Below are 11720 nucleotides of genomic sequence, written 5' to 3'. Positions count from 1 at the left end.
TCGCTCCAACCCTCCTGGTAGGCTTGTGTGCAATGCATATGGATTCTTAACCATGGACCTTTTTGACTTAACCCATATCCTCGAACTTTAGAGAACTAGAGCCATGGTTAGGTTGCAAACTCATCTTGTGACTATGTGAACTACTTGTGCACCCTTGCTTGTATTTATTATATGTGCTAACCGTTTGTTTGACTTGTGTTAAAGGCTAAATAAATTGACTAATGACTAAAAGGACTTTGTCTAATTAATTAATTAATTTTGAATTAATTAAAGGCTAATAAATTAATCAATTCGACTTAGTACGACTTTAGGCATGTCAATTTAGAGTAAAATTGCTGGAAACAGTCCAGATTAATGTTCCAACAATGGCGCAGGAATTTGGACTGTGGCGCTGCAGTCTAGTGTCTGTCGCCTGGCGACAATTTTGTCGTCTGGCGACAGACTCTAAACTGTGGCGACAGTCCTGTTGCTTTTAGCGACAGTCCAGTTCTTTTGCTCGAGTCATCACGACGAGTTTAATTAACAGTCTACTAATCGGATTAATCAGTTTGTTAATGGTTCAAACCATGTTTAAGTCTTTAATTGAGTTTAGGCACTTAAAGTCCCATGGTCATACACTAGTAGTCAAAGCATGTCACTCACATACACATAAAGCACACACATAACATGTTTGTCACATTATGACCATGTCTAGAGAGTCTCGAATGCGTGTTTTCCGTCATTTTTTTAGGGGGGTAAGTCGGATATTAATCCTCCAATTTTTAAATTCCCTTAAAATATATACCCCATTTTTTCACTTTTTCTTTTAAATTTGTTAAACATAAGTCAAGTCAATTAGAGTCAAATATTAAAACAAATATGGTTTAAATTACAGCGCGTGGTCAAGAAGGGAAGGGCGTTTAATCAAAGACAACACTTTTGTTCAAGTTTTACTTTTCGACAAACCAGTCGGTAGGAAAAGGAAAGCTAAGAAGGCAATGGCTAGTCAAGAAGAACTTAATGAAGTCAAGGGACAGGTAGCCAACTTGGCTGAAATGCTGCAAAACCTATCACTGCAAATAAGTAATCCTGAAAAACAAAAACAAATGGAACTAATCCAGGAAAGCTTGGGCAAACTGTCCAGCGACTTTAGATTTCAAGAGATTAGCTCCCAAGGGGTCTCGGTGGATAAAGACCTTCTTCCACAAAAGTTCAATCCCAATGACATCCCTAAGTTCAAGGCCATGGATAACCCCTATTTTCATTTAAGAGCTTTTGAAACTGTAATGAGTATTAAGGGGATAGATAGAAAGGCATTTCATTCTGTATTTTCATTATCCTTAGAAGTTGTATGTCAACAGTGGTACTTTTCACTTGATAAAGAAAAAACTTCTAGTTGGGAATCTATTGTGAGCGCTTTCATTGAAAGATATAAATGCAATATACAAGTTGAAACCGATCATAGAGAATTAGAAATGCTGAAACAAAAAGAAAACGAGGGCTTTACTTCTTTCTTTAATAAATGGAGAGAAACCACTGCAAAAATGGTTGAAGTGCCTAGTGAAAAGGAATCCGTCAGGATGTTCATTAAAAACCTCCAAGAAAAATATTCTAAGCATCTCAAATATCAAAGCAATTTAAATACTTTCAAAGCGGTATATGACATTGGAATTAACATTGAAGATGACCTTGCTAAACAGAAAATTGCTAATAACAACTCAAGTAGTGGCTGGAAAAATAAGAAGAACGACAATCCTTCTTCATCCAAATCTACCCACTCAAATAATGTTAGCACTTTTCCTCTTAATGAAGTATTGGCAATGAATAATAATCAAGGACAAAAGAAACCATTTAGGAAGAATTATACTCCTATTGGTATGAGTTATGACACCGCATTTGATCGTCTACATGCAAAAGGTCTTATAACTCCTATTGGACCATTTGGGGACCCACCTGTCGAAAGGAGAACGGCTAGCTGGAACCCAAATGAACATTGCAAATATCACCAAGGTAGGGGTCATCCTACAGAGAATTGTTGGAGATTAAAGGAAGCCATTCAAGATTTGATTGATAGTAATAAGCTCCCATTACCTCCTGCAAGTAAGAAGCCAAGTATCAATACTGCACCGCTATCGGATTCTTTGGCTATTTCCGACGAAGAAAACCAAGAGGATCCATCTAACCTCATAGAGCCTATCGAGACCATTGAAGAAGAAATCTTTGAAGATGCTCTCGAATTCTCCGGTCAGGAACCCGCAACTAAGCAAGAAGTATTGGCATTGACATTAATACTTTCGGAATTGAAAAAATTAATCTCACAAACCTTCGAGGCCATAAAAGAGAAAAATGAGTTGCTTAAAAATAAACCTCCCCTTAAGCAAAAGAAACCATTTCCTTTCCAAGTAATTGACACTCCCAAAAAGAACAATAGGAAATATACTCCAATTGGGACATCATACACAAACATGTTCAAAATGCTCTTCGAGAATGGAAAAGTTCAACCTCTCGAGCCAAGACCATTTGAATCACTGAAAAGGACAGACAAATATTATTGTGCATATCATCAATCAGGAGGACATACAATAGAGAAATGCTTCAAGTTTAAGGACTTGGTTCAACGTTTGATTGATGAGAAAAATTTAGTTCGACTTCCACAAGATGCCATGATTAATGGAGTATGGGACAGTGACGATGAGGATGTGTACCTTAAAGACATTGAAGAAACTCCTCTATCAACAATATATCCAGTAAGTGACATTTGGGACGAGGAGGATTCACCCATAGACGTCCTCACTAGGTCCGGAAGAATACAACCTCCCATTTCAATACAACCCATACCTTCTATTCAGCAAATTCCCGTGCCTATTATAGAAGACAACGATGTTGTCAAACAGCTAAAAAAGACTAAAGTAGAAATGAATGTATGGAAACTTTTAGCCACATCTCGAGAACATAGAGTCGCAGTCATGGATGCACTGGCTAAGGTAGGCATAGATTCGGACACCACTCCTGAGGGACTTGCAAACTTCCTCACGAGCGATCTCCCAAGTCCAATTAATTTGGTCACGTTTTCGGATAAAGATTTACCACCGGAAGGTGACAAACACAATAAAGCTCTAAACCTCACAGTCATATGCAAAAGAATGAATGTCCCTATGACTCTTGTGGATAACGGTTCAGCAATTAATGTGTGCCCACTTAAAACCGCAAGAATGTTAGGAATAAGAGATGAGGATTTATCCCCGTCAACCCAAGGAATAAGAGCCTATGATAATTCACGTCGCCAAGCATTAGGGACGATCACCATGAATGTAACTGCAGGCGCAATTGAACATGCTACTACATTTCAAGTAGTAGATATCAAAGCATCTTTTAACTTGCTATTAGGACGCCCTTGGCTTCATGATTTAAAGGTCGTCCCTTCGTCTCTCCATCAACAAGTAAAGGCTATAGTTGGAGGCGTTCCAATAACCATTGATGCTTCATCTATGAGGATTAAAACAGTAGAAAATCCACTAATTAATGTGGAACACGACGAAAACGATGAAGATTTGTGGGGCTTTAGCGAAGAGGTCTCCTTAATAGAGGAAGATGAAAGGACCCCTCTTCATTATGACCTCCACTCAAACATGATAACAAATGCTATCCTAAGAAAACAAGGACACTTTCCCGGAATGACTCTAGGAAAGAAGAAAGAAGTAGCTAAACACATGGGCTTATCTGGCCTCCCTAAATTGGATACCTTCGGACTTGGTTTTGAACCAACCCTCGAAGACCTTAAACGAGCCCAGGAAAAATCAAAAGCACGAAGAAATGCCCGTATACAAAAAAAGGAAATACCCATGGATCAATATCCTCTCACTTTAAACGGGCAATTTATAAGAGAAGGAGAGGATTACCCTTGTCACGAATTTCCTGAACCTTTTGTTGTAAATGGTATAAGGCAGCCTGGATTCGAAATCTTTTTGGATTGTTGTTTCCTAGACGAGATCCCAGCACCAACATATAAGGAAAAGGCACCCCCTTGTTTCGACTTTAATATCATGGGACTCCTCTTTGGAAGGGAAAAGAACGAATCAAGATATGCGGAAGATGATTCTTCACTCATCCAAGCAGTTCTCCAAAGCGAAAATTTCGATCCCTCCGAACTTATCACTCCAATAGAAGATCAAGAGCGTGGATGGCACAAGACAGTGAAGATAGTTACTATAAATGGAAAGAAGATTTCAATAACTACAGGGCAAGGACCAATATTCGAAGAGTCGTCTGAGTCAGAGTCCGAGTTAGAGTCTTCCCTCATCGAGTCTTCTAAGTCTTTAGTTGTAGCACCCTCACCTTCCTTTTTTACTCCTAGGATAGTTAGCAATCAAGTCCCGACGGACATCTCTTTATTTGATGTAATGATTTCTGAGTTCAATAATATGTCTTCTTCCCCTTATTCCTCTTGTTTTTCTTTATCTAAAGATGACGAGCATTGCTTAACTAATGATGAAAATGACAAAGAAATAATTAAAGCAATGGAAAAACTTGAAAATAAGACACCAATAATTGAGGATACAGAAACAGTTGATATCTCAAAAGATCCAACCATTAAAAGAGAAGTTAAAATCGGATTGACGCTAAACAAAGAAGAAAGAACCGATTTAATTAATCTACTTAAAGAATTTATCGATGTATTTGCTTGGTCATACGAAGATATGCCAGGCATTAATAGAGAAATAGCTCAACACACTATACCATTAATTCCAGGAATGAAACCGGTAAAACAAAAGTTACGTCGAATGAAACCCGACGTGGCCCTTAAAATAAAAGAAGAAGTACAAAAACAAATAACTGCAGGTTTTATCCGGGTATCCAAATACCCCGAATGGGTCGCCAATGTTGTCCCGGTTCCGAAAAAAGATGGTAGAGTTCGAATGTGTGTCGACTATCGAGATTTAAATAAGGCAAGTCCAAAGGACGACTTCCCTTTGCCACACATCGATATTTTGGTAGATAACACAGCAAACCATGCACTTCTCTCATTTATGGATGGATACGCAGGATACAATCAAATCCTCATGGACGAAGAAGATATGGAGAAAACAACATTTATAACACCTTGGGGTACTTATTTCTATACGGTAATGCCATTCGGGTTAAAAAACGCGGGTGCTACTTACCAACGAGCAGCAACTGCCCTACTTCATGATATGATGCATAAAGAAGTGGAGGTCTATGTGGATGACATGATTGTAAAGTCAAAAGACCGCCAAGGACATCCAACAGCCTTAAAGAAATTCTTTGAAAGATTAAGAAAATACAACATGAGGTTAAGCCCCTCTAAATGTGCCTTTGGAGTTACCTCAGGGAAACTCTTGGGTTATGTCATAAGCTCTAGAGGAATAGAGATAGATCCCACCAAAATTAAAGCAATCATGTCCATGCCACCGCCCAAAACCGAAAAGCAAATTCGAGGATTCATTGGCCGGTTGCAATACATAAGTAGGTTCATATCCAAGTTAACCACGATATGCGAACCAATATTCAAAAAGCTCAAGAAAAATGTACCAATCATATGGGACGATGAGTGTCAAAAAGCCTTTGAGAAGACCAAAGCCTATCTTGCGAATCCTCCCGTATTAGCCCCAGCACTCCCCGGAATACCCTTAAGACTATACTTAACCGTCACAAAGGAAACAATGGGAGCTATGCTCGCACAAGAGGTAGAAAGCAAAGAAAATGCTATTTACTACTTAAGTAAAAAAATGCTCGAATATGAAACACGCTACACACCATTGGAAAAGCTGTGCCTCGCGTTGGTGTGGGCCACAACTAAATTGAGACATTACATGCTCGTGCATACCGTTCACGTAGTCTCACGAATGGATCCCCTAAAATATCTATTCGAAAGATCTACACTTAATGGACGAATCTCAAGATGGATAGTGAATTTGGCCCAATTTGACATAAGGTTTATGCCTCAAAAAGCAATTAAAGAAACAGTGGTCTCGGATTTTCTAGCAGATTTCCCAATAGAAGATTCGACACCCTTAGAAGAGAATGAATTCCCGGACGAAAATTTAATGATGACAGAGGATGATACATGGACTCTATATTTTGATGGAGCCTCAAACCAAAAGGGGTGCGGCGTAGGAGTCTTATTAGTATCACCTAAGGAAGAACATGTCCCTATATCCATCAAATTAGATTTTGACGTCACCAACAACGCAGCTGAATATGAAGCATGCGTGGTAGGCCTCGAAACCGCTTTAGCCCTAGGTGTAAAGAAACTCCGGATATTCGGAGATTCATCCCTAATTATTAATCAAATCTCCAAGAGATGGAAGGTTAGGAGTGAAAGTTTAGCTCCTTACCAAACATATCTGGAAACCCTCACCGATCAATTGGAAAAAGTGGAATACACTTACTTACCTAGAGAGGAAAACCAATTCGCCGACGCCTTGGCAAGGCTAGCCTCAATGGTTAGAATACCTAAAGAAATTGAGCAAATGCCTTTAACCATAGAAAAAAGGCATAAACCAGCATACATTCAGGCCATAGAAGACGACGAAGTAGTTCAAGAAGAAGAACCAAAGGAGGAACCATGGTTCGTAGATATATTGAATTATGTCACCAAAGGAGAATATCCTCCTCATGCTGACAAAAGAGCGAAAAGAGCATTAAGACTCTTAGCTTCCCAGTTTGTACTCATAGGAAATGAACTACACAAAAGGGTACCTAAAGGACGAGCTCTATTATGTGTAGGCAAAAAAGATGCTCAAAGGGCTATGAGAATAATCCATGAGGGTATATGCGGAACACATGTTAACGGCAAAATGCTAGTCCAAAAGATAATGCGAGAAGGATATTACTGGACTACCATGAATAAAGATTGTCATCAATACGTAAAAAGATGCCCAAAATGTCAAATTTATGCAAATTTGCAACATATCCCACCATCTCTTCTCTACACCTACACTTCACCATGGCCTTTCTCTACATGGGGAATAGACATAATTGGAAAGATTACACCTCCCGGAACAGGAGGCCATGAATACATCTTAGTTGCAATATATTACTTCACAAAGTGGGTGGAAGCACAATCATATGCTAAACTCACCGCCAAGCATGTAGCACTCTTTATCGAAAGAAACATAATTTGTCGATACGGAGTCCCACATGAAATGATAAGTGACAATGGAACTCATTTTCAAGCAGAATGTGAAGAATTGCTACAAAAGTATGGTATTCAACACCACCATTCTTCCCCGTATAGACCTCAAGCAAATGGAGCAGTTGAGGCCGCTAATAAGAATTTGAAAACGATCATTGAGAAAATGACGGAAAATTATAAAGATTGGCCTGACAAACTTCACTTCGCATTGTGGGGTTATCGCACGTCAATCCGAACATCAACAGGAAATACGCCATTTAATTTAGTATATGGAATGGATGCCGTACAACCTGTAGAGTTAGAAATACCTTCTCTGCGCATTGCGTTAGAAAGTAAACTCGATGAAGTTAAGTGGACTAGAGCACGATATGAAGAGTTAATCCTACTCGATGAAAAACGACTAGAAGCTCTACATCATACTCAATGTTATCAAACCCGCATGGCTAGACATTTCAACAAAAAGGTCAAGACTAGAAATATCAAGGTTGGGGACTTGGTATTAAAAGCATTAAGGAAAAATGTCTTAGATCCAAGAGGCAAATTCCGGCCTAATTGGTCTGGACCATATATTGTCAAAACAATCCTGTCAGGAGGCGCGGCTAAATTAACTGATATGGATGGCAATGAATTTTCAAACATGACAAACCTTGACCAACTTAAGAAATACTACCCATAAGTACTTTAGTAAAATACTCAAGAGAGCTACGTTTGGCCTGATTCCTTAAGCAAAGGATACGTAGGCAACCCAGACAGGGTGCGGCCGCTTTAATTTCTTCAGATTCTGTATCTCCGAAGTAAAAAACTCATGTCTGCAAAATTTCAAAACTGGCGCCAGACGATAGTCTCTGTCGCCAGATGACAATTTTGTCGCCAGGCGACAGAGCCCAATCGTCAGCGACAGCGCATCAAATAGCAGCGCCAGTCTTCTGCGAGTGTCTAGACCAGTTTCGCATGTTCTGGAAATTTATTCGACTTTCGTACTCGAATTAATTCTCCGAAAAATAAATGTTGTAATTGTTTTCATTGCTTTAATTGAAAGTTAATTAAAATAAAAGCTGAAATTTTATTGATTAATAAAGAAAGGACATTATTGATAAAATAAAAGCTGAAAAATTAACTAAAACAAATTAACTTTGTCTAATAAATCAAAAGAAAAGTAATGCTCTAATCTTTTTTCTCCTTCTTCATTCTTTTCCAATTTGTGTCTTCATTCTCTTCCTCTTGATCCATAACCTTCGCTAGGAGACAACCGTTAGAAGATCTACACTCTATTTTAGTATAGATAGTTTCTCCTTCCGCTAGGACTCCATGTTTCTTCTCTATCCAAGCTTCCTTCTTAGTAGAGTCGACTTTTCTTTTTCCTTGATTCTTCTTGGCACTCTTCTTTCTAGGCATAATAGGGGTCTTGAACTCAATTCTTTCCCCTAGGCGTTCCTTAGCAGGGATCTTCCTGTCACCTAGACGATACTTCACATTGGTCTTTTCAATTGTAACTTGAGGTTTTTGGAATCTTCCATCAAGCCATTGCTTCACTTTATTTGACAAGCAAGGTGGTTCCTTATGAGTAATCACCTCCCATAAGGGCCTACCACTCCAGTATCCATCAAAGCGCTCAATCTCTTGTGACACAGGAAATTCATAAGGACGGCGAAGATCTCCTGTAGGGATGGTTTGTGCAAGACCATATTGTCTCATGACTCTACAAGGAAAGTAAAAGGTTAGTCTCGACAAGCTCGGGAGACGACAATATGCTTGGTTACTACATCCAATCATCGCCTCAATCCTCCACCAAGGAACGATCCAGTTTATGGTAAAGTCACCGGCAGCGAACACCTTGCTCCACTCATGGCGACCGATTTTCAAAAATCGTTTCTTTCGGCGGACTATGCAATTTGGAACATATGTATGAATATCATCGGGAGGATTAATAAGCTTCAGCCTCTCCATGAGCCATATCTGCAAATATGTATTTAAATTAACATTACAGTATAAAAATAATATTCTTTAGTTCTTGATAAATTAATAATAATATAATTTTATACCTGTAATAAAATTGGGGAACCTCTTAAAGGTGCCCTTGAATCCTTTCTTAGTGCATCTAACCACAGCATAGTCTCTCCAACAATTAATGGCATTGGATTTCTCCCAGATTCAACTTGTTCTATAACAGATATAATTATCGATTGCCCCTCATTATCTTTGCCACTCACTAAGAGCAATTGGTTAAATAAACAATAAAGGAAAGCCCTTCTTTTATAGACACGGAAATCGGGATTGGGATTATCATAAAAATAATGTGCAAATTCTGTCAAATTAACTATGTTACCATGCACTATGTGTTTCAAAGCCGTCCCCCTCAAATCAAAAAAGTGTTCGAAATCTTTATAGTAATATTCATTGATTCTAGGCATTACCGCAAGGTCTGTGGAATAATAACCTATGATGGCCCCAAATTCTTCCGGTAAAGGACATATTTCATCATGAAAAAATCTAAAACAATGAGTATCAATATTCCAATAGTCTATGGCAGAATAAATAAAGTCAATATCAAGGCTTATCCCCTTGACTCCAAACATACCCCCCATATGAGAAAGATCTAATGCTTTTTTGTCTTTAGCAGTCAAGTGACGACACCATTCATCCATGTACCCACAAAAGGTTCTTTTAGCTAAAGGCATGATTACTAGTTAATTAACTATTTAATAAGCTGGTTAAATTATGCAGTAAACGGATGATTCGGGGGCTATTTATAACTTTTTCTGCACGACGGACTTCAATTCCTGTAGGAAACAGGAAAGCGCGTCTGTCGCCAGGCGACAAAATTGTCGCGTGGCGACAGAGCCTGTCGCGTGGCGACAGAATGGATTACGCGGCGCCAGTTGTTTCCTTAGTAGCGTCACCTATTGCGCGTAGGAAACCGTGTTTTTACGTATTTGATTCCGACTTTGACTTGACTTACTGTTTTATTCCTCTTCTCATACCCTCAATATTATTATTATTATTATTATTATTATTATTATTATTATTATTATTATTATTATTATTATTATTATTATTATTATTATTATTATTATTATTATTATATTAAAGCTTATTAATTTTAAGCTTGCCTTCATTTTCTTTTTTCTTTTTTTGGGGGAGAGAGTCGGTACCCTCCATTAATATTAAAAATGACGGAAAAATTTTGCGCAAGAATTACACTTTCTCACACACTTACATGCACGACACATTTGTTATACAATAATAAATCAAGTAAATAGAATGTTAATAAATAATAAAAGGCATATATATATACAAGTGTCTGGTACATAAGTCATATAAATACAATAGGCAAAGTCCTACAAAAGTCAAACAATAAATAAACACAGGTACAGCTATGGCGCCGGAGGTCGCAAGTCGCGAGGGATGCCGAATGTATCGAAAAATGTCCTACTCCGTGGAGTATGTCCATCATCGCCCCCTGAACCACTAGGCGGCGCGAACTGCAGCTCAGGACCAGGCCACCTAACCTCACCCTGAAACCCGACGGAAAGAGGCTGGGGTTGCAAAGGCTGCTGCGACGACGAGCCGAACTCGTATGTCCCACCACCCATCCCACCTCGAACGGTCGGTCCGGTCGAAATGTCCTCAGGTGATGACGCCGAATCCTCTACAGTGGCGGCCTCAGAACAACCACCTCGACCACCAGAAGTAGTCCGGCGACGCCTCGAGTCGGACCTAGTAGTCTCCCTCCTAGGCTCGAGCCTCGATCGAGTGCGTGGAGAAGGCATAGGCTGCCCCTGCAAAAGTAAATCAAAGTTAGCGAATACAACGAAAATAAAGCCAAAAGCAGTAAAAGTAAAAGTAATACCTCCTCAGCGTCGTTGCTACGACAGGTAGCACGGTTCCGCAACCTCACAAGCTGGCTGCGAAAGGCGTCAATGCACCTGGCCATAGCCGTCACCACCTCACGAGAGAACTGCCAAAATAGCCAAAGTCAATAGCAATTATAAAGCCCAACATAAGGATGGTATACAAAAAAACTACTTACTCGAGTCTGGTGACGAGGAATAGACCGCTCCACAAACTGCTCTCCCGCTGGAGCTGGCGGAATAAGCTCCTCGATCGGTCCATACGTACCCTGGTAGCGTATAGACATCCTCGGAGGGATGAACTCCCTAGGACCAGCCTGCTAAAAGTAAAAGTTAGAAGGATACTTGGGGGCTACCTAAGAAAGATAAACTAAACGGATAAAAGCATACCGCTGCCTCCTCTGAAGGGACAGGAGCCGGCGCTAGCAACGGTAGCAGGTCCTCCTCATAACTCTGCTCGAGGAGAATGTGTGATCTCCAGGGAGTACCTCGCGAAGGCCCACCAGCACGATCCCGCTGCAAGGCATCGTGGAACATATGCCGAGGTGGAGGAGCAGGAACAACGAAAGTATCCGAGGAGTGCTGGATGGCCACCCTCTCCCCCAGGTAGACCACCGCGCCATATGTCCCCAGAAAGTAACGACGCTCAGCCGTGTACTGCGCCGCCAGCGCAGGGATAGGAAAAGCAGCCCAAGGTCGATATACCGGGCTAGGCTCCTGAAACATCACTAAGT

The 11720-nt window shown here is 40.0% G+C and overlaps 1 long non-coding RNA gene across 1 annotated transcript; it reads right to left on the bottom strand.

Moving 5' to 3' along the window:
* Positions 1-10988: 10988 nt before the first annotated feature.
* LOC145568967 (uncharacterized) lies at positions 10989-11432 on the bottom strand. The gene is made up of 3 exons (XR_014096028.1): positions 11377-11432; positions 11166-11303; positions 10989-11093 (listed from the first exon to the last, which is right to left on the bottom strand). It is a non-coding gene; the product is annotated as an uncharacterized LOC145568967 (long non-coding RNA).
* Positions 11433-11720: the final 288 nt, after the last annotated feature.

The sequence above is a fragment of the Chenopodium album genome, chromosome 11, assembly GCF_948465745.1.
Source record: "Chenopodium album chromosome 11, dcCheAlbu1.1, whole genome shotgun sequence".
Classification (NCBI taxonomy): Eukaryota; Viridiplantae; Streptophyta; class Magnoliopsida; order Caryophyllales; family Amaranthaceae; genus Chenopodium; species Chenopodium album.
Note: the sequence above shows the minus strand (reverse complement) of the source record. Positions and strands in the feature narration are given on the sequence as shown.